A 20,971-nucleotide genomic window follows, 5' to 3' on the forward strand; every position below is an offset into this window, starting at 1 on the left:
CATTTTTTTATACGGAGATGGGGAAGCTTCATGCCAGCTATGGGATTTTTATATGGGTGTTTTGGAGGCTGGATGCCAGGTATAGGTTTTGTATTTTGGGTGGGGAGGTTGGATGCCAGGCATGTTTTTTTATATGAGGGCGGGGAGGCTGGATGCCAAGTATGGGATTTTTATATGGGGGTTGGCAGGCTGGATGCCAAGTATGGGTTTTTTATATGATGGTGGGGAGGCCAGATGCCAGGCATGGTTTTTTATATGGCGGTTGGTAGGCAGGATGGCAAGTATGGGGTTTTTATATGATGGTAGGGAGGCTGGATGCCAGGCATGGTTTTTTAAATGGGGGTTGGGAGGCAGGATGGCAAGTATGGGGTTTTTATATGATGGTAGGGAGGCTGGATGCCAGGCACATTTTTTTATATGGAGGTGGGGAAGCTTGATGCCAGGTATGGGATTTTTATATGGGGTTTGGGACCTGGATGCCAGTTGTGTGTTTTGTATATGGGGGTGCGTAGGTTGGATACCAGGCATGTTTTTTTATATGGGGGCGGGGAGGCTGGATGCCAAGTATGGGTTTTATATATGATGGTGGGGAGGTTGGATGCCAGTCAAGGGTTTTTATATGATGGTGGGGAGGCCGGATGCCAGGCATGGTTTTTTATTTGGGGGTTGGGAGGCAAGATGGCAATTATGGGGTTTTTATATAATGGTAGAGAGGCTGGATGCCAGGCACATTTTTTTATACGGAGGTGGGCAAGCTTGATGCCAGGTATGTGATTTTTATATGGGGGTAGGAGGCTCGATTCCAGGTATGGGTTTTGTATATGGGGGTGCGGAGGTTGGATGCCAGGCATGTTTTTTTTTTATGGGGCGGGGAGGCTGGGTGCCAAGTATGGGTTTTATATGACGGAGGGGAGAATCCAGGCAAGGGTTTTATATGGGGGTTGTGAGGCTGGATGCCAGGTATGGGTTTTTTATTTAGGGGTTAGGAGGCTGGACGCCAATTATGGGTTTTTTATTTGAGTGTGGGGTGGCCGGATGCCAGGCATGGGTTTTTTATATGGGGGTTGGGAGGCTGGATGGCAAGTAAGGGGTTCTTATATGATGGTAGGGAGGCTGCATGCCACGCATCGTTTTTTTTATATGGAGGTGGGGAAGCTTGATGCCATGTATGGGATTTTTATATGGGGGTTGGGAGGCTGGATGCCAGGTATGGGTTTTGTATATGGGGTGGGGAGGTTGGATGCCAGGCATGTTTTTTTAATATGGGGGCGGGGAGGCTGGAAGCCAGGTATGGGTTTTGTATATGATGGTGGGGAGGCTGGATGCCAGGCAATGGTTTTTATATGATGGTGGGGAGGCCGGATGCCAGGCATGTTTTATTATTTGGGGGTTGGGAGGCAAGATGGCAATTATGGGGTTTTTATATAATGGTAGAGAGGCTGGATGCCAGGCACATTTTTTTATACGGAGGTGGGCAAGCTTGATGCCAGGTATGTGATTTTTATATTGGGGTAGGAGGCTGGATGCCAGGTATGGGTGTTCTATATGGGGGTGCGGAGGTTGCATGCCAGGCATGTTTTTTTATATGGGACGGGGAGGGTGCCAAGTATGGGTTTTATATATGACGGAGGGGAGGAATCCAGGCAAGGGTTTTTATATGGGGGTTGGGAAGCTGGATGCCAGGTATGGGTTTTTTATTTAGGGGTTGGGAGGCTGGATGCCAGGTATGGGCTTTGTATATGATGGTAGGGAGGCTGTATGCCAGGCATAGTTTTTTTAGATGGAGGTTGGGAAGCTTGATGCCATGTATGGGATTTTTATATGGGGGTTGGGAGGCTGGATGCCAGGTATGGGTTTTGTATATGGTGGTGGGGAGGCTGGATGCCAGGCAATCGTTTTTATATGGTGTTTGGGAGGCTGGATGATAGGTATTTTTTTTTATATGGGGGTTGGCAAGCTGGATGCCAAGTATCGGTTTTTCATATGATGGTGGGGAGGCCGGATGCCAGGCGTGGTTTTTTATATGGGGGTTGGGAGGCAGGATGGCAATTATGGGGTTTTTATATAATGGTAAGAGGCTGGATGCCAGGCAATTTTTTTTATACGGAGGTGGGCAAGCTTGATGCCAGGTATGGGATTTTTATATGGGGGTAGGAAGCTGGATGCCAGGTATGGGTTTTTAATATTGGGGCGGGGAGGCTGGATGCCAAGTATGGGTTTTACATACAATGGTGGGGAGGCTGGATGCCAGGCAAGGGTTTTTATATGGGGGTTGGGAGGCTGGATGCTAGGAATGGGTTTTTTATATGGGGGTTGGGAGGCTGTATGCCAATTATGTTTTTTTTTATATGAGTGTGGGGTGGCCGGATGGCAGGTATGGGTTATTTATATGGGGGTTGGGAGGCTGGATGTCAAGTATGGGGGTTTTATATGATGGTAGGGAGGCTGGATGCCAGGCATAGTTTTTTATAGGGAGGTGGGGAAGCTTGATGCAAGATATGGGATTTTGTTATGGGGTTTCGGAGGCTGGATACCGGGAATGGGTTTTGTATTTGGGGGTGGGGAGGCTGGATGCCAGGCATGTTTTTTTATATGGGTGCGGGGAGGCTGGATGCAAAGTATGGGTTTTATACATGATGGTGGGGAGGCTGGATGCCAGGCAAGGGTTTTTATATGGGGGTCTGGGGGGCTGGATGCCAGGTATGTTTTTATATGGGGTGGGGAGGTTGGATGCCAGGCATGTTTTTTTATATGGGGGCGCGGAGGCTGGATCCCAAGTATGGGATTTATATATGATGGTGGGCAGGCTGGATGCCAGGCAAGGGTTTATATATGAGAGTTGGGAGGCTGGATGCCAGGTATTTGTTTTTTTATATGGGGTTGGCTGGCCGGATGTCAAGTATGGGTTTTTTATATGGGGGTGCAGAGGTTGGATGCCAGGCATTTTTTTTTATATCGTGGCTGGGAGTCTGGGTGCCAAGTATGGGTTTTATATATGATGGTGGGGAGGCTGGATGGCAGGCAAGGGTTTTTATAGGGGGTTGGGAAGCTGGATGCCAGGTTTGGGTTTTTTATATGATGGTGGGGAGGCCGGATGCCAGGCATGGGTTTTTTATATGGGGGTTGGGAGGCTGGATGGCAAGTATGGGGTTCTTATATGATGGTAGGGAGGCTGTATGCCAGGCATAGTTTTTTATATGGAGGTTGGGAAGCTTGATGCCATGTATGGGAATTTTATATGGGGGTTGGGAGGCTGGATGCCAGGTATGGGTTTTGTAAATGGGGTGGGAAGGTTGGATGCCAGGCATGTTTTTTTTATATAGGGCGGGGAGGCTGGATACCAGGTATGGGTTTTGTATATGATGGTGGGGAGGCTGGATGCCAGACAATGGTTTTTATATGGTGGTTGGGAGGCTGGATGCCAGGTATTTTTTTTTTATATGGGGGTTTGCAGGCTGGATGCCAAGTATGGGTTTTTTATATGATGGTGGGGAGGCCGGATGCCAGAAATGGTTTTTTATATGGGGGTGGGGAGGCAGGATGGCAATTATGGAGTTTATATATAATGGTAAGAGGCTGGATGCCAGGCACATTTTTTTATACGGAGGTGGGCAAGCTTGATGCCAGTTATGGGATTTCTATATGGGGGTGGGAGGCTGTATGCCAGGCATAGTTTTTTTAATATGGAGGTGGGGAAGCTTGATGCCATATATGGGATTTTTATATGGGGGCTGGGAGGCTGGATGGCAGTTGTGGGTTTTGTATATGGGGGTGCGGAGGTTGGATACCAGGCATGTTTTTTTTATATGGGGCGGGGAGGATGGATGCCAAGTATGGGTTTTATATATGATGGTGGGGAGGCTGGATGCCAGGCAAGGGTTTTTATATGGGGGTTTGGGAGGCTGGATGCCAGGTATGGATTTTTTATTTAGGGGTTGGGAGGCTGGACGCCAATTAAGTTTTTTTTTTATATGAGTGTGGGGTGGCCGGATGCCAGGCATGGGTTTTTTATATGGGGTTTGGGAGGCTGCATGCCACACATCGTTATTTTATATGGAGGTGGGGAAGCTTGATGCCATGTATGGGATTTTGATATGGGCGTTGGGAGGCTGGATGCCAGGTATAGGTTTTGTATATGGGGTGGGGAGGTTGGATGCCAGGCATGTTTTTTACATGGGGTCGGGGAGGCTGGATGCCAGGTATGGGATTTGTATATGATGGTGGGGAGGCTGGATGCCAGGCAATGGTTTTTATATGGTGGTTGGGAGGCTGAATGGCAGGTATGTTTTTTTATATGGGGGTTGGCAGGCTGGATGCCAAGTATGGGTTTTTTATATGATGGTGGGGAGGCCGGATGCCAGGCATGGTTTTTTATATGGGGTTTGGGAGGCAGGATGGCAATTATGGGGCTTTTATATAATGGTAGAGAGGCTGGATGCCAGGCACATTTTTTTATACGGAGGTGGGCAAGCTTGATGCCAGGTATGGGTTTTTTTTATATGGGGGTGTGGAGGTTGGATGCCAAGTATGGGTTTTCTATATGATGGTGGGGAGGCTGGATGCCAGGCAAGGGTTTTTATATGGGGGTTGGGAGGCTGGATGCCAGGTATGGGTTTTTTATATGATGGTGGGGAGGCTGGATGCCAGGCAATCGTTTTTATATGGTGTTTGGGAGGCTGGATGACAGGTATTTTTTTATATGGGGATTGGCAAGCTGGATGCCAAGTATGGGTTTTTTATATGATGGTGGGGAGGCCGGATGCCAGGCATGGTTTTTTATATGGGGGTTGGGAGGCAGGATGGCAATTATGGGGTTTTTATATAATGGTAAGAGGCTGGATGCCAGGCAATTTTTTTTATACGGAGGTGGGCAAGCTTGATGCCAGGTATGGGATTTTCATATGGGGGTAGGAAGCTGGATGCCAGGTATGGGTTTTGTATATGGGGTTGCGGAGGTTGGATGCCAGGCATGTTTTTTTAATATTGGGGCGGGGAGGCTGGATGCCAAGTATGGGTTTTACATACAATGGTGGGGAGGCTGGATGCCAGGCAAGGGTTTTTATATGGGGGTTGGGAGGCTGGATGCTAGGAATGGGTTTTTTATATGGGGGTTGGGAGGCTGGATGCCAATTATGTTTTTTTTTATATGAGTGTGGGGTGGCCGGATGGCAGGTATGGGTTATTTATATGGGGGTTGGGATGCTGGATGTCAAGTATGGGGGTTCTATATGATGGTAGGGAGGCTGGATGCCAGGCATCGTTTTTTATAGGGAGGTTGGGTAGCTTGATGCAAGATATGGGATTTTTTTATGGGGGTTCGGAGGCTGGATACCGGGAATGGGTTTTGTATTTGGGGGTGGGGAGGCTGGATGCCAGGCATGTTTTTTTATATGGGTGCGGGGAGGCTGGATGCCAAGTATGGGTTTTATATATGATGGTGGGGAGGCTGGATGCCAGGCAAGGGTTTTTATATGGGGGTTTGGGAGGCTGGATGCCAGGTATGTTTTTATGTGGGGTGGGGAGGTTGGATGCCAGGCATGTTTTTTTATATGGGGGCGCGGAGGCTGGATCCCAAGTATGGGATTTATATATGATGGTGGGCAGGCTGGATGCCAGGCAAAGGTTTATATATGAGAGTTGGGAGGCTGGATGCCAGGTATGGGTTTTTTATATGGGGTTGGCAGGCTGGATGTCAAGTATGGGGTTCTTATATGATGGTAGGGAGGCTGCATGCCACACATCGTTATTTTATATGGAGGTGGGAAAGCTTGATGCCATGTATGAGATTTTTATATGGGGGTTGGGAGGCTGGATGCCAGGTATAGGTTTTGTATATGGGGTGGGGAGGTTGGATGCCAGGCATGTTTTTTTATATGGGGTCGGGGAGGCTGGATGCCAGGTATGGGATTTGTATATGATGGTGGGGAGGCTGGATGCCAGGCAATGGTTTTTATATGGTGGTTGGGAGACAGGATGGCAATTATGGGGTTTTTATATAATGGTAGAGAGGCTGGATGCCAGGCACATTTTTTTATACGGAGGTGGGCAAGCTTGATGCCAGGTATGGGTTTTGTTTATGGGGGTGTGGAGGTTGGATGCCAGGTGTGTTTTTTTTATATTGGGCGAGGAGGCTGGGTGCCAAGTATGGGTTTTCTATATGATGGTGGGGAGGCTGGATGCCAGGCAAGGGTTTTTATATGGGGGTTGGGAGGCTGGATGCCAGGTATGGGTTTTTTATATGAGTGTGCGGTGGCCGGATGCCAGGCATGGGTTTTTTATATGGGGGTTGGGAGGCTGGATGGCAAGTATGGGGTTCTTATATGATGGTAGGGAGGCTGTATGCCAGGCATAGTTTTTTTAGATGGAGGTTGGGAAGCTTGATGCCATGTATGGGATTTTTATATGGGGGTTGGGAGGCTGGATGCCAGGTATGGGTTTTGTATATGATGGTGGGGAGGCTGGATGCCAGGCAATCGTTTTTATATGGTGTTTGGGATGCTGGATGACAGGTATTTTTTTTTATATGGGAGTTGGCAAGCTGGATGCCAAGTATGGGTTTTTTATTTGATGGTGGGGAGGCCGGATGCCAGGCATGGTTTTTTATATGGGGGTTGGGAGGCAGGATGGCAATTATGGGGTTTTTATATAATGGTAAGAGGCTGGATGCCAGGCACATTTTTTTATACGGAGGTGGGCAAGCTTGATGCCAGGTGTGGGATTTTTATATGGGGGTAGGAAGCTGGATGCCAGGTATGGGTTTTGTATATGGGGTTGCGGAGGTTGGATGCCAGGCATTTTTTTTTAATATTGGGGCGGGGAGGCTGGATGCCAAGTATGGGTTTTACATACAATGGTGGGGAGGCTGGATGCCAGGCAAGGGTTTTTATATGGGGATTGGGAGGCTGGATTCTAGGAATGGGTTTTTTATATGGGGGTTGGGAGGCTGGATGCCAATTTTTTTTTTTTTTATATGAGTGTGGGGTGGCCGGGTGGCAGGTATGGGTTATTTACATGGGGGTTGGGATGCTGGATGTCAAGTATGGGGGTTTTATATGATGGTAGGGAGGCTGGATGCCAGGCATGTTTTTTTATATGGGTGCGGGGAGGCTGGATGCCAAGTATGGGTTTTATATATGATGGTGGGGAGGCTGGATGCCAGGCAAGGGTTTTTATATGGGGGTTTGGGAGGCTGGATGCCAGGTATGTTTTTATATGGGGTGGGGAGGTTGGATGCCAGGCATGTTTTTTTATATGGGGGCGCGGAGGCTGGATCCCAAGTATGGGATTTATATATGATGGTGGGCAGGCTGGATGCCAGGCAAGGGTTTATATATGAGAGTTGGGAGGCTGGCTGCCAGGTATGGGTTTTTTATATGGGGTTGGCAGGCTGGATGTCAAGTATGGGTTTTTTATATGGGGGTGCAGAGGTTGGATGCCAGGCATTTTTTTTTTATATCGTGGCTGGGAGGCTGGATGCCAAGTATGGGTTTTATATATGATGGTGGGGAGGCTGGATGGCAGGCAAGGGTTTTTATATGGGGGTTGGGAGGCTGGATGCCAGGTTTGGGTTTTTTATATGATGGTGGGAAGGCCGGATGCCAGGCATGGTTTTTTTAATGGGGGTTCGGAGGCTGGATGGCAAGTATGGGGTTCTTATATGATGGTAGGGAGGCTGTATGCCAGGCATAGTTTTTTTATATGGAGGTTGGGAAGCTTGATGCCATGTATGGGAATTTTATATGGGGGTTGGGAGGCTGGATGCCAGGTATGGGTTTTGTATATGGGGTGGGAAGGTTGGATGCCAGGCGTGTTTTTTTTATATTGGGCGAGGAGGCTGGGTGCCAAGTATTGGTTTTCTATATGATGGTGGGGAGGCTGGATGCCAGGCAAGGGTTTTTATATGGGGGTTGGGAGGCTGGATGCCAGATATGGGTTTTTTATATGAGTGCGGGGTGGCCGGATGCCAGGCATGGGTTTTTTATATGGGGGTTGGGAGGCTGGATGGCAAGTATGGGGTTCTCATATGATGGTAGGGAGGCTGTATGCCAGGCATAGTTTTTTTAGATGGAGGTTGGGAAGCTTGATGCCATGTATGGGATTTTTATATGGAGGTTGGGAGGCTGGATGCCAGGTATGGGTTTTGTATATGATGGTGGGGAGGCTGGATGCCAGGCAATCGTTTTTATATGGTGTTTGGGAGGCTGGATGACAGGTATTTTTTTTTATATGGGGGTTGGCAAGCTGGATGACAAGTATGGGTTTTTTATATGATGGTGGGGAGGCCGGATGCCAGGCATGGTTTTTTATATGGGGGTTGGGAGGCAGGATGGCAATTATGGGGTTTTTATATAATGGTAAGAGGCTGGATGCCAGGCACATTTTTTTATACGGAGGTGGGCAAGCTTGATGCCAGGTATGGGATTTTTATATGGGGGTAGGAAGCTGGTGCCAGGTATGGGTTTTGTATATGGGGTTGCGGAGGTTGGATGCCAGGCATGTTTTTTTAATATTGGGGCGGGGAGGCTGGATGCCAAGTATGGGTTTTACATACAATGGTGGGGAGGCTGGATGCCAGGCAAGGGTTTTTATATGGGGATTGGGAGGCTGGATTCTAGGAATGGGTTTTTTATATGGGGGTTGGGAGGCTGGATGCCAATTATGTTTTTTTTTTATATGAGTGTGGGGTGGCCGGATGGCAGGTATGGGTTATTTATATGGGGGTTGGGATGCTGGATGTCAAGTATGGGGGTTTTATATGATGGTAGGGAGGCTGGATGCCAGGCATGTTTTTTTATATGGGTGCGGGGAGGCTGGATGCCAAGTATGGGTTTTATATATGATGGTGGGGAGGCTGGATGCCAGGCAAGGGTTTTTATATGGGGGTTTGGGAGGCTGGATGCCAGGTATGTTTTTATATGGGGTGGGGAGGTTGGATGCCAGGCATGTTTTTTTATATGGGGGCGCGGAGGCTGGATCCCAAGTATGGGATTTATATATGATGGTGGGCAGGCTGGATGCCAGGCAAGGGTTTATATATGAGAGTTGGGAGGCTGGATGCCAGGTATGGGTTTTTTATATGGGGTTGGCAGGCTGGATGTCAAGTATGGGTTTTTTATATGGGGGTGCAGAGGTTGGATGCCAGGCATTTTTTTTTTATATCGTGGCTGGGAGGCTGGATGCCAAGTATGGGTTTTATATATGATGGTGGGGAGGCTGGATTGCAGGCAAGGGTTTTTATATGGGGGTTGGGAGGCTGGATGCCAGGTTTGGGTTTTTTATATGATGGTGGGAAGGCCGGATGCCAGGCATGGTTTTTTTAATGGGGGTTCGGAGGCTGGATGGCAAGTATGGGGTTCTTATATGATGGTAGGGAGGCTGTATGCCAGGCATAGTTTTTTTATATGGAGGTTGGGAAGCTTGATGCCATGTATGGGAATTTTATATGGGGGTTGGGAGGCTGGATGCCAGGTATGGGTTTTGTATATGGGGTGGGAAGGTTGGATGCCAGGCATGTTTTTTTATATGGGGCGGGGAGACTGGATGGCAGGTATGGGTTTTGTATATGATGATGGGGAGGCTGGTTGATAGGCAATAGTTTTTATATGATGGTTGGGAGGCTGGATGCCAGGTATTTTTTTTGTATATGGGGGTTTGCAGGCTGGATGCCAAGTATGGGTTTTTTATATGATGGTGGGGAGGCCGGATGCCAGACATGGTTTTTTATATGGGGGTTGGGAGGCAGGATGGCAATTATGGGGTTTTTATATAATGGTAAGAGGCTGGATGCCAGGCACATTTCTTTATACGGAGGTGGGCAAGCTTGATGCCAGTTATGGGATTTTTATATGGGGGTGGGAGGCTGTATGCCAAGCATAGTTTTTTTAATATGGAGGTGGGGAAGCTTGATGCCATGTATGGGATTTTTATATGGGGACTGGGAGGCTGGATGGCAGTTGTGGGTTTTGTATATGGGGGTGCGGAGGTTGGATACCAGGCATGTTTTTTCTATATGGGGGCGGGGAGGCTGGATGCCAAGTATGGGTTTTATATATGATGGTGGGGAGGCTGGATGCCAGGCAAGGGTTTTTATATGGGGGTTTGGGAGGCTGGATGCCAGGTATGGATTTTTTATTTAGGGGTTGGGAAGCTGGACGCCAATTATGGTTTTTTTTTTATATGAGTGTGGGGTGGCCGGATGCCAGGCATGGGTTTTTTATATGGGGTTTGGGAGGCTGCATGGCAAGTATGGGGTTCTTATATGATGGTAGGGAGGCTGCATGCCACACATCATTATTTTATATGGAGGTGGGGAAGCTTGATACCATGTATGGGATTTTTATATGGGGGTTGGGAGGCTGGATGCCAGGTATGGGTTTTGTATATGGGGTGGGGAGGTTGGATGCCAGGCATGTTTTTTATATGGGGGCGGGGAGGCTGGATGCCAGGTATGGGATTTGTATATGATGGTGGGGAGGCTGGATGCCAGGCAATGGTTTTTATATGGTGGTTGGGAGGCTGGATGCCAGGTATGTTTTTTTTATATGGGGGTTGGCAGGCTGGATGCCAAGGATGGGTTTTTTATATGATGGTGGGGAGGCCGGATGCCAGGCATGGTTTTTTATATGGGGTTTGGGAGGCAGGATGGCAATTATGGGGTTTTTATATAATGGTAGAGAGGCTGGATGCCAGGCACATTTTTTTATACGGAGGTGGGCAAGCTTGATGCCAGGTATGTGATTTTTATATGGGGGTACGTGGCTGGATGCCAGGTATGGGTTTTGTTTATGGGGGTGTGGAGGTTGGATGCCAGGCGTGTTTATTTTTATATGGGGGGAGGAGGCTGGGTGCCAAGTATGGGTTTTCTATATGATGGTGGGGAGGTTGGATGCCAGGCAAGGGTTTTTATATGGGGGTTGGGAGGCTGGATGCCAGGTATGTTTTTTTTTAATATGAGTGTGGGGTGGCCGGATGCCAGGCATGGGTTTTTTATATGGGGGTTGGGAGGCTGGATGGCAAGTATGGGGTTCTTATATGATGGTAGGGAGGCTGTATGCCAGGCATAGTTTTTTTAGATGGAGGTTGGGAAGCTTGATGCCATGTATGGGATTTTTATATGGGGGTTGGGAGGCTGGATGCCAGGTATGGGTTTTGTATATGATGGTGGGAGGCTGGATGCCAGGCAATCGTTTTTATATGGTGTTTGGGAGGCTGGATGCCAGGTATTTTTTTTTTTATATGGGGGTTGGCAAGCTGGATGCCAAGTATGGGTTTTTTATATGATGGTGTGGAGGCCGGATGCCAGGCATGGTTTTTTATATGGGGGTTGGGAGGCAGGATGGCAATTATGGGGTTTTTATATAATGGTAAGAGGCTGGATGCCAGGCACATTTTTTTATACGGAGATGGGCAAGCTTGATGCCAGGTATGTGATTTTTATATGGTGGTAGGAAGCTGGATGCCAGGTATGGGTTTTGTATATGGGGTTGCGGAGGTTGGATGCCAGGCATGTTTTTTTAATATTGGGGCGGGTAGACTGGATGCCAAGTATGGGTTTTACATACAATGGTGGGGAGGCTGGATGCCAGGCAAGGGTTTTTATATGGGGTTTGGGAGGCTGGATGGCAATTATGGGGTTTTTATATAATGGTAAGAGGCTGGATGCCAGGCACATTTTTTTATACGGAGATGGGCAAGCTTGATGCCAGGTATGTGATTTTTATATGGTGGTAGGAAGCTGGATGCCAGGTATGGGTTTTGTATATGGGGTTGCGGAGGTTGGATGCCAGGCATGTTTTTTTAATATTGGGGCGGGGAGACTGGATGCCAAGTATGGGTTTTACATACAATGGTGGGGAGGCTGGATGCCAGGCAAGGGTTTTTATATGGGGTTTGGGAGGCTGGATGCCAGGTATGGGTTTTTATATATGATGGTGGGGAGGCTGGATGCCAGGCAAGGGTTTTTATATGGGGGTTGGGAGGCTGGATGCTAGGAATGGGTTTTTTATATGGGGGTTGGGAGGCTGGATGCCAATTATGTCTTTTTTTTTATATGAGTGTGGGGTGGCCGGATGGCAGGCATGGGTTTTATATATGGGGGTTGGGAGGCTGGATGTCAAGTATGGGGTTTTTATATGATGGTAGGGAGGCTGGATGCCATGCATAGGTTTTTATAGGGAGGTGGGGAAGCTTGATGCAAGATATGGGATTTTTATATGGGGGTTCGGAGGCTGGATACCGGAAATGGGTTTTGTATTTGTGGGTGGGGAGGCTGGATGCCAGGCATGTTTTTTTATATGGGTGCGGGGAGGCTGGATGCCCAGTATGGGTTTTATATATGATGGTGGGGAGGCTGGATGCCAGGCAAGGGTTTTTATATGGGGGTTTGGGAGGCTGGATGCCAGATATGTGTTTATATGGGGGTTGGATTTCTGGATGCCAATTATGGGTTTTTTATGTGAGTGTGGGGTGGCCGGATGCCCCCTTGTGACCGTCTTTTTTTAATATAATGGTTTTGTAGGTTTTTTATATGGGGATTAGGAGGCTGGATGCCAGGTATGGGTTTTGTATATGGGGTGGGGAGGTTGGATGCCAGGCATGTTTTTTTATATGGAGGCGCGGAGGCTGGATCCCAAGTATGGGATTTATATATGATGCTGGGCAGGCTGGATGCCAGGCAAGGGTTTTTATATGAGAGTTAGGAGGCTGGATGCCAGGTATGGGTTTTTTATATGGGGGTTGGCAGGCTGGATGTCAATTATGGGTTTTTTATATGGGGGTGCAGAGGTTGGATGCAAGGCATTTTTTTTTATATGGGGGCTGGGAGGCTGGATGCCAAGTATGGGTTTTATATATGATGGTGGGGAGGCCGGATGCCAGACATGGTTTTTTATATGGGGGTTCGGAGGCAGGATGCCAGGTTTGGGTTTTTTATATGATGGTGGGGAGGCCGGATGCCAGGCATGGTTTTTTATATGGGGGTTCGGAGGCAGGATGGCAAGTATGGGGATTGTATATGATGGTAGGGAGGCTGGATGCCAGGCACATTTATTTTTACAGAGGTGGGGAAGCTTGATGCAAGATATGGGATTTGTATATGGGAGTTCGGAGGTTGGATACCGGGAATGGGTTTTGTATATGGGGGTGGGGAAGCTGGATGCCAGGCATGTTTTTTTATATGGGTGCGGGGAGGCTGGATGCCAAGTATGGGTTTTATATATGATGGTGGGGAGGCTGGATGCCAGGCAAGGGTTTTTATATGGGGGTTTGGGAGGCTGGATGCCAGGTATGTTTTTATATGGGGGTTGGGATTCTGGATGACAATTATGGATTTTTTATTTGAGTGTGGGGTGGCCGGATGCTAGGCATGGGTTTTTTATATCGGGGTTGGGAGGCTGGATGCCAGGTATGGGTTTTGTATATGGGGTGGGGAGGTTGGATGCCAGGCATGTTTTTATATATGGGGGCGCGGAGGCTGGATCCCAACTATGGGATTTATATATGATGGTGGGCAGGCTGGATGCCAAGCAAGGGTTTTTATATGAGAGTTGGGAGGCTGGATGCCAGGTATGGGTTTTTTATATGGGGGTTGGCAGGCTGGATGTCAAGTATGGGTGTTTTATATGGGGGTGCGGAGGTTGGATGCAAGGCATTTTTTTTTATATGGGGGCTGGGAGGCTTGATGCCAAGTATGGATTTTATATATGATGGTGGGGAGGCTGGATGCCAGGCAAGGGTTTTTATATGGGGGTTGGGAGGCTGGATGCCAGGTTTGGGTTTTTTATATGATGGTGGGGAGGCCGGATGCCAGGCATGGTTTTTTATATGGGGGTTGGGAGGCAGGGTGGCAAGTATGGGGATTGTATATGATGGTAGGGAGGCTGGATTCCAGGCACATTTATTTATACAGAGGTGGGGAAGCTTGATGCCAGGTATGGGATTTTTATATGAGGTTTGGGACCTGGATGCCAGTTATGAGTTTTGTATATGGGGTGCGGAGGTTGGATGCCAGATATTTTTTTTTATATGGGGGCTAAGTATAGGTTTTATATATGGGGGTTGGGAGGCTGGACGCCAATTATGGTTTTTTTTATGAGTGTGGGGTGGCCGATGCCAGGCATGGGTTTTTTATATGGGGGTTGGGAGGCTGGATGGCAAGTATGGGGTTTTTATATGATGGTAGGGAGGCTGTATGCCAGGCATAGTTTTTTTTAATATGGAGGTGGGGAAGCTTGATGCCATGTATGGGATTTTTATATGGGGGTTGGGAGGCTGGATGCCAGGTATGGGTTTTGAATATGGGGTGGGGAGGTTGGATGCCAGGCATGTTTCTTTTATATTGGGGCGGGGAGGCTGGATGCCAAGTATGGGTTTTACATACAATGGTGGGGAGGCTGGATGCCAGGCATTTGTTTTTATATGGGGGCTGGGAGGCTGGATGCCAGGTATGTTTTTTTTATATGGTGGTTGGCAGGCTGGATGCCAAGTATGGGTTTTTCATATGATCGTGGGGAGGCCGTATGCCAGGCATGGTTTTTTATATGGGGTTTGGGAGGCTGGATGGCACGTATGGGGTTTTTATATGATGGTAGGGAGGCTGGATGCCAGGCATTGGTTTTTATATGGGGGCTGGGAGGCTGGATGCCAGGTATGTTTTTTTTATATGGTGGTTGGCAGGCTGGATGCCAGGTATGTTTTTTTTATATGGTGGTTGGCAGGCTGGATGCCAAGTATGGGTTTTTTATATGATGGTGGGGAGGCCGGATGCCAGGCATGGTTTTTTATCTGGGGGTTGGGAGGCTGGATGCCACCTATAGGGTTTTCATATGGAGGTGAGGAAGGTTGATGCCAGGTATGGGATTTTTATATGGGGGTTCGGAGGCTGGATGGCAAGTATGGGTTTTTATATGATGGTGGGGAGGCCGGATGCCAGGCATGGTTTTTTATATGGGGGTTGGGAGGCTGGATGGCACGTATGGGGTTTTTATATGATGGTAGGGAGGCTGGATGCCAGGCATAGTTTTTATGTGCAGGTGGGGAAGCTTGATGCCAGGTATGAGATTTTTATATGGTTGTTGGGAGGCTGGATACCAAGTATGGGTTCTTTATACAGGGATGGGGAGATTGGATGCCATGGGTTTTGCGCTGTGGTGGGGTTGGGAGGGAACACGTCAACTATAGGTTTTGTGCTGTGGTCCACTGTGGGGTGGGGAGACAGAATGCCAGGCATGTGTTTTGCGTTGTTGTGGATAGGGAGGCAGGCTGCCTCATATGGATCTTGTGCTGCATACTTGTCACTTCTGTAATTTACAAAATACCACATTCCAAGATTTACAAGGCCAGCTTAGCTTCTGTTTGGCTCTATGGGCAAACCTAAACCCCCTTTCTGGGCTCAGGCTCGACTTTACCCATCAATTCTCTGACCCCCCTTATCCCAGCTTTCAAACCATGCAGTTAAAACAGAAGGTTTCAGATCGTTACAAATTATTAATTGGAGAATTGCTTACAGAAAATCAGTCCTCAAGTACCAAGGTCCCCAGTAGGATTCTCTGACTCAGGTCTTCGAGAGCAACAATCACACATGGTTTTGAAAATCACAGGATTTCACGTGGGCTAACCTTCATCCAGGAAGGTTCAAGGTAACAATCGCTCATAAAGGTTTTGGATGAAAAACAATGCAACTTGGACTAAGATTTGAGTCCATGACTTTGGACGCAAATCATTTTCAATAATTGTGGAGAGATACCATTTGTTGGTTTGTTTTGAAAGCCCGATTTTGAGCAAGGCCTGGATGGCTGAAACACATGTCAACCTGAATGGGCATATGCTTTTGAATAACTATAGGTCATAACAGACCTTGAATTAAACTTTTCTTTTAAACCCTAGGGTTTCAATTTGAATATCTCTTTGAAAAAATCTTTGAGGGGCTCGGCGCAGCTTTAGATTACCTGTTTCCTTCTATAATTTTGATTTCTACGGAGTGGCTATACCTTAGAGTACTTCAGTCTGGAGACTGGCACATGTGACCCACTATTGATCATTTATGTGTCGCAGAGTAGAAGCCACCATACCCAAATTGTTTTTGAAAATAACCAGCAACTACTTAAACAATTCCTTTTTAGACTGGCTCTGCTCAGTTCTACTTTGTGAGAATGTAGAGGAGGTCCTCGCCAAGGTATGTGACGTATGAAGAGCAAATTAACCTACAAAAGCTGCACTGGGACTCTGCCCAGTACACATCAGAAGATTCATACCAGCTGAAGTGCCTATAACCAGACAACCCTGGGCAGCACAGTACCCTATCAGACAGCCATACCATCCCCTGATACGAAATGAGGAGTACCTACATACAGTCCACGAAGAGACCCCAAAAGCCTTAATGGAAGGCCAGTGGAAATGACACAAGGGCCTGAACAGACTCGTGAATGAACAAAAGCGGCTATCGAAGACAAGCAGGCCTGTGCGAGTAACTACGAAAATAAATGTAATGGACACAGCGAAGAGACAATGTCAAAAAGTAAGGAAACGGTGCTACAAGACAAGATGGGAGCAGCCGACCTGTTAAACGTGTGTAAATAGGCTTGAAACGCAAGATGCAAAGAAATCGATACTGCTTGCAATGCTTAGTAGAAGATAGAGCGGCAAGCGCCAACCATATATCTACCTCAATAAGGCACGTTATATAAGTGCGACTCCATTTTGTAAAAGCAGAAATGTAACCAGGCGGCCAGAGGCCTGACAGGCCAAGTTTTGTAACCCAGCCAAAGGCAAGAGAAGGAGTGGAATCAAAACTCAACACAGAGCGGCTCATGCCTAGGAAATCGAGGTCAACCAAAGAAAGGGAGGAGAGTGTCAGCTAACAAGGCTCAAACTTCAGAGCATACCAGCCTGCCCCATGAAGCTCAAGATAAGGGGGGCCCATGCAGGTGGCGAGGCTGAAACAGAATTAAATGCACTAAAAGATGGAAACTGAAGCAGATTCATGGTGAACTAACACGTGACCAGCCGGGCGCGAAGGAGTACCACCGCCTGATGTCATCCAGGACCTGAGGATGCCATAACTTTTCCCGATAAGAGACTACAGTTTTGAGGCCATCCTTAGCCAACTAATTGACACATCGCCCTAAAACACTGATTGATGGAAGGTAGCAGGGTGAAACTTGGGACACCAGGCACAGGGGTGTCCATTCTGCATGTTGCTAATTAAAAGTGGAAATTTATGTCTAGGGGTGTAACCTGGCCGATTACAATGGACCAAGTTATCTGGAGTCCTATAGATAGTAGAAGCAATAAGACGTTGTAGGTGTAGTGACGTCTATCACGTGTGATGTAGAGGGATGGGCGTAGACGCCCACCCGATAAGAGTTATCCAATCTGCATGCCCTATTATCATATACAGATATAACACCTAAACTTAAGTTACCTTTCCGAACCAATTATATTGCATGATGATTTTTTATAGAATTAGACATCACTGATGATGAGTTTTGCCTATAACAATGACTGTTCGACTGAAGTTCGAGGAAGTCGGAGCGAGACAGGTGATCGCAATGCTGCTGATTTCCATTTGTTTCTCTGTTTGATGTACTTGTCATTAAATGGACTTCCCTTTGCCAACTTACCGAGTCCTCATTATTGAGTCGTGTTGGAGTAAGTGAATCCTGCACCCCCTGTCCTTACATGGTGCAGCTATCTTGTCTTCCAAGTTCTAGAGCGCTGACCTATGGGCCCGTTAGTGATTTCCTCTCCTCCTGAACACTTGGTAGCGTAAGGACGGTTTCGGCCATTAATTATTGAGTATATAATACTAAGACACCTTAGACGGACGGCACGAAGTAACTCCAGGCCTTCGGCAAGATCATGAGTCCTTTCGCCATTCCAGCTGAGTAGACTGAGAAGCTCCCCGTGGACAATGATAGAGTAACATTTTCAAAAAAATGCAGTGGGTCTGAAGGAACCCGCCTTTCCAAGCATAACCCTTCTCATTCCCACGGGCAGCCAATCGGACGAAAACCTTAAAAGCTGGAAGAGGAAGGGGCGGTGATCCCGAAGTTCCAGAGAGGAAAAGATGCGATCAGTGAGTGAAACAACAAACTCGCTACTTTGGCAAATGTCTTGTAGGCATTAGAGTAAGTAAGGGAAAGATAACGGAGGGCGGCGGAGAAAAAATAAAGTAGTTAGAAGTAGAGAACACTCTTTATATATATATAGGGGGTAATGTCTTGAGCATAAGACATAAAGAGTGGATACTGGGGGGACACCCGAGATAAAGCATAAGGATTACCAGGGGGGCACCTGAGATAAAACTTAAGGATTACCAGGGGGGCACCTGAGATAAAATGTAAGGATTACCAGGGGGGCACCTGAGATAAAAACGTAAGGATCACCTTATTCCTGCGCTTTAAAACAGCGGTCAGAAGAAACGTGAACTCATAGCCCACAGAGGGGGGACGATTAGGCTACGGTGACGATTAAAGACGGCATCAAAGGGGTTCGTTTACACCTCATGTCGGGTATTGATTAGAAGGCAGGTATACGTGTGTCCAGCTGGTGTTCGTCTAGTCTGTCAAGTGTCTGTAATACGTAAAATAAATTGCATTAATGATTGTGTGAAATGCATTTTGGCCTAACGCAATTCTGTAACTAAGAGGGAATCGCTATTGAATTGATGGGTTTTGAGTAAATTGTTGGTATAAATTTTGGCGGGAAAAGATTGGATTAGAGCTTGCGTATGTGGTGCTCGCTCATACTATTGAAAGGTTAAAGAACTGTATAAATACTGTTAGTGACGAAATTAAAAATGGAAGAAGTTACCTCGCTTGCGCATTTGTGCAAGCAACTGCCCAAGCATGCACCAAAACTAAAGAAATACAGCATGGAGTGGGTTAAGTGTACCGCCAATAAGATGTTTATGCCATGGCCCCAGAACAGGTCACTCTCTAAGGCTGTTTTACAGCATATGACGACCTTCCTACACGCCACATATACAGGCAAGAAGTTAGAGAAACGTCTTGCTGTTCTAGAATTGTGGAAGATGTTTGAAGAAACGAAGGTGGAAGAACTACCCACAGACTGGATACTAAATGTATGTACGGAGGGGTGTGAGACGCTTACCGGGCCACAAGCCCCGCCTGAGCCAGTCATTGAAGGAAGGAAGTCAGATGGTCTTTACCCACTAAGAGAACTTAAGGCAGCCACGGGGTATAGCAACCCCGCATATGAGTCGCCTACGTACAGTAGTGACGATACTAAAGGAAAAGAACAGGAAAACAATATTGTCTCTGCGGTCTCAAGGGACAACGAGAGATGCGAAGATGAAGGGAAAGATTGGGAACGGAGTTGTGCACCTAAGGAGAAAGAGGGAAATAAAAGTGAAGGAAATAAAGGTAGAGGTCTTGAGATAGCATTTGCGAAAGACGAATGGATGGGAGGTCAGATATTACTGAAGTTGGATGGAAAAGGAAGTGATGATTTGAGGCCAAGGGAGAGGTCTGATGAGACGTAAAAGAGAGAGAGAGATGAAGGGATGGAAGAAAGGGATGGAAGGACAAGAAAGAAAGATAGGCTAAGGCAAGAACAACTATTTCGCGAAGAGCAAGGAATACTGCTCAGTCACACACAATATGCAGCCTATAAAAAGTACAGGCAGAACATGTTAAGGTTAGAGGAAGAAAGGAGAGTGCACGAAAGGAAAGTAAAAAAGCGGGAAGACGAGGAAAGTAGAAGGGCAAAAGAACGTAGAAATGAACGGATGAGGGAAGTAGATAAGGGTAGAGAAGAAGCAAAGAAGCGAAAGGAAATAGACGAGGAAATGGAACGTAAGCGCAGACAGAGGGCACGGGATCTTGAATATTTGGAGCGGGAAGTGATTAAACCCAATCCTACATTAGGATGGGAAGAGGTAGAAGAATTCTTTCCTGCAAGCGATGCGGTACCAGGTACAAGCGGGACAAATATTGAAGATGACTTCGACACCAGAAGCATCGGGGAAACGATTGATAAAATCTATGACAAGATGGGGCTGGAACTAATTTACCAAGGGGGAAGGAAAGATGAGCGCTTAGAGAGCACTCAGCCATATGACACTGAGGATGTCACCCGAAGTAGTGGGAGCAGGAGACTGTCCCTGGACAGGCTGGAGATTGGGCAGAACGAAGAAGATGCAAGGAGTTGTGTAAACTGGGAGTATTCAGGATCTGACTCCGGTCGGGAAACGGAGGATGTGGCACATGAAGAAGGGAGACAGTGCGAAAAACGGCTCCCAGGGGACTGAGAGGTACGATGGTCAGACGCTAGCGGGTCCACAAGTAGGGCACTGAGGTCTGCTGAACAGTCGTGCAGACATGAAGAAACACCCCACAGTCAGAGGGGGGCGTCAGCACCTACCTACGCAGACAGATTAAGGGCATTGCCAGGAAGACGGTAAGGCGGGAATGCCACCGCGGCGATAGACCGGAGAGATATGGGGAAAGAGAAGGAGGACTGTGCATTCCAATTCCCGTTGCTAGGAAAGGGGGGAACAAGATCACAGTATATTCCATGGCCACACATGGACCAAGAGAACCTTAAAAATAAGCTTCCAATGCTGACATCAGGAGCCGGAAAGTGGATACATGAGTTAGAGAAAATGACTGGGGGTGTCACCTTAGCTATAGGGGACATTAAGGGCCTCTTAATTGCCATACTTGGTGAAAGAGCAGATGATGTATGGACACGGGCAGGCTATCCTAGGGTAACCCTAACTAACACCTCCCATGACGGAGCGCCATTTAATAACTGTAGGGCAGTAGTGTGGAAAGCGCTGCGAACGCTATATCCAGACACCTCTGATATGGGGCCTATAATGGCTCGGAAAATGAAAGAGTCAGAGGACCCGTTGATTTATATCCAGAATTTTCAAGACGCGTGGGTGCTCGAAACGCATGAGTCTTGGTCGAAATCTATCACTGCATTCTACCACATATTATGCCAGGGG

Source organism: Ambystoma mexicanum, chromosome 9 (genome assembly GCF_040938575.1).
Source record: "Ambystoma mexicanum isolate Mex_15411 chromosome 9, UKY_AmexF1_1, whole genome shotgun sequence".
Classification (NCBI taxonomy): Eukaryota; Metazoa; Chordata; class Amphibia; order Caudata; family Ambystomatidae; genus Ambystoma; species Ambystoma mexicanum.